We start from the raw sequence: 2,664 nt of genomic DNA on the forward strand, positions 1-2,664 counted from the left end.
TAATCACTGGAGTCTTTTCTCCAGCCTGTTATGATGTGTTTAACGCTCCTCAGCATCTTAAATCCTCGAAAGGTTTTAATATTTAGATTTTTTTAACGTATGTACATTTATATGTATTCATGTGTGTATGATACAGTGGCGGATTTAACCAATAAGTGAAGTAAGCGTCCGCTTGGGGCCCCAGGAAATTTGGGGGCCTCCAATAAATATCTAGAACTATAAATTACACCTATAAACTATATATAACATTGTTTTCTATCACATTTTGTATGGTGAGAGTCAAACTATTAAAACTTAACGTAATTAAATATTAAATTAAAAATTTATTTAAATATATGTAAAATTAAAAATATAATATTATTATAATAATGTAATGTTGTGTGATGATAATATCATTCAATAAAATATTATTATTACTACATCTGGACAAATGTCATTATCCAATTAATGATTGACCAATCAGACGATTCCTGAGCCCCTATAATGCCCTAGATTTCATACCACAGCCATCTTCGTTTTGAAGAATCCCCCCTTCCACCCCTACTCCTCTGTTTTCCTAGATGGGTGGCACGGTGGCCCTGTGGTTACTGCTGCCTCACAGCAAGAACGTCGCTGGTTCTAGTCCTTACCAAGCCAGCCGACGTTTCTGTGTGGAGTTAACACGTTCTCCCAGTGCTCACGTGTGTTTCCCCCATGCCCCCGGTTTCCTCCCACCGTCCAAAAACATGCGACTTAAGTGAATTGACTAATCCAAATCAGCACCATAAACGTGCTCACAGAAGTAGTTATCTCTTAAGAGCGATCACTCTCTGTTCATTAGCTACATCAGCAGGGGAGTTCTCCAGATCTACCTGAGCTCAAACTCCCCTCTCGCCCTGCTAACGGGAGGGAGCCCCAGGCTCGAGGATCTCATGAGCTCAGGGCTCTCTCCTGGGACAGCACGCCAAACATGCTTCATAATCAATCATCAGCTGACAAAATTCACACTCAGAAGTCTGCAGTTTGTGTCTTCCTTCTAAATGCATCAATTAATTTTTGTCATGCTTCAGTTGCTCATCAAATCTTCTGACCAATCAAATACTCTCTAGTCACATGCCCCGCCCCCTTCCTCTTACTGGCTGTTCATTTGATGTGCTTGAGCTTCACCACTCTCACTGGCAGAGCTGTGAGAAACACACGCTATTGAATGTTATTTTTTAATGGGAGGGGCTACTATATGCCCCGCCCTCTCTTAATGATCCAGGTCAGATTTTAATCAAACATCAAATAAAAGCGCACATTTCAGAGCACTTCACAAGCGCTTTAAATCCAAACACTTTATGTTAGTATGTTGATGAACTGAAACTGAATATTGAGAAGGGGGCGGGGCTTCGCCATTCCCTCATAGAACAAATTAACTAAGAGGGGTGTGGCTTATTTTAACATTAGTTCTTTTTTTAATATAAAACAATAACAAAAGGTATGAAAGTCAAATTAAAGTGTTAACCCAGCAGTGATAATCCCACATACAGTATAAAACACTACAGTAAAGCACGGTAAATATTATAGTGTTCTTAATATTATAAAGTGTATTATACTGTAGATATTATAGTGTTTACAACCATTTGTTAACGAATGCTCCAGCACACTGTTCTATTTACTATAGTGAATTAATAGACTGTAATCAATAATAATGTATGCTTTAGCTTTTATTACAGCAAACTCTGGTGTATTGATTTATAGGCTACATTCATGCCCGAAATTATTCATACCTGAATTATTATTCAAATTATGTTAAATTACTCGTTATATCACCATGGCAACAGAATATAAACTATAAAGAAACAGTACTTTACTATAGTATGGGTCAAACACACGCGCATGGTATATTTCATCTTCTGGTCTCTTCTATGGTATGATGAAAGCATTTAGCGGTAAAATACAGTACATGGCGCATTCTCAGCTCTTCAACAATACACGAAACACACATTAACAGTAAAGCACGCAGTCATCACAAGAAGCATTACAGAGTTTTACCATGGTAAAGTTGATGCGCCGTAAGAATGTTAGACACACAAGCGGTGAATGCATGCAGATGATGATGATGATGAAGCACTGAATGCAGGAGTGTGTGTGTGTGTGTGTGTGTGCGTTCAGCCGATCATGAGGTCTGGAAACAGCAGAAACACACTTGCTTTCTCACCCGCGCCTGCAGCTCTTCATCCTCGCAGAGCTCCAGCATCACTGCGGCGGATCAGCGCCGATTCCCGGACACAGCAGCCGCGGCCACCGCTCCGCATCTCCGCATGGACTTTCTCTATTACACACATACACACACACACACACTGCTCAGTGGACACGGACACACACACCCACACTCAGACCCTCACAATCACACACATACAGCGCTGAGCGAAGAACACACACATACACTCGTCTGAGCGGACACACACACAAAGAGCAGATGAGGATGAAGAGGAAGATTCTCTGTCTCTTTATCAGCGCATGTGTGCAGTATGGAAACAGATGGCGATCCCGCTCCACCATCCGGGATTATACACAAAACAAACCCATAAACCCCAATCTCTCGCTCTGTGTGTGTGTGTGTATGTGTGTGTGTGCGTGTGTGTGTGTGTGTGTGCGAGTTCACTTTAATGTTTACACTACACTCTAAAAATGCTTTAG

The 2,664-nt window shown here is 41.0% G+C and overlaps 1 protein-coding gene across 1 annotated transcript in view; it reads right to left on the reverse strand.

Annotated features, from left to right (window-relative positions):
* lancl2 (LanC lantibiotic synthetase component C-like 2 (bacterial)) overlaps positions 1-2,416 on the reverse strand; it is a 27,654-nt gene extending 25,238 nt beyond the window's left edge. Inside the window, exon 1 of the mRNA XM_056450969.1 lies at positions 2,183-2,416. The gene's annotated coding sequence lies outside the window, so the exon portion shown is untranslated. The remainder of the gene's footprint in view (positions 1-2,182) is intronic.
* Positions 2,417-2,664: the final 248 nt, after the last annotated feature.

This window comes from Danio aesculapii, chromosome 24 (assembly GCF_903798145.1).
Source record: "Danio aesculapii chromosome 24, fDanAes4.1, whole genome shotgun sequence".
NCBI classification, from domain to species: domain Eukaryota; kingdom Metazoa; phylum Chordata; class Actinopteri; order Cypriniformes; family Danionidae; genus Danio; species Danio aesculapii.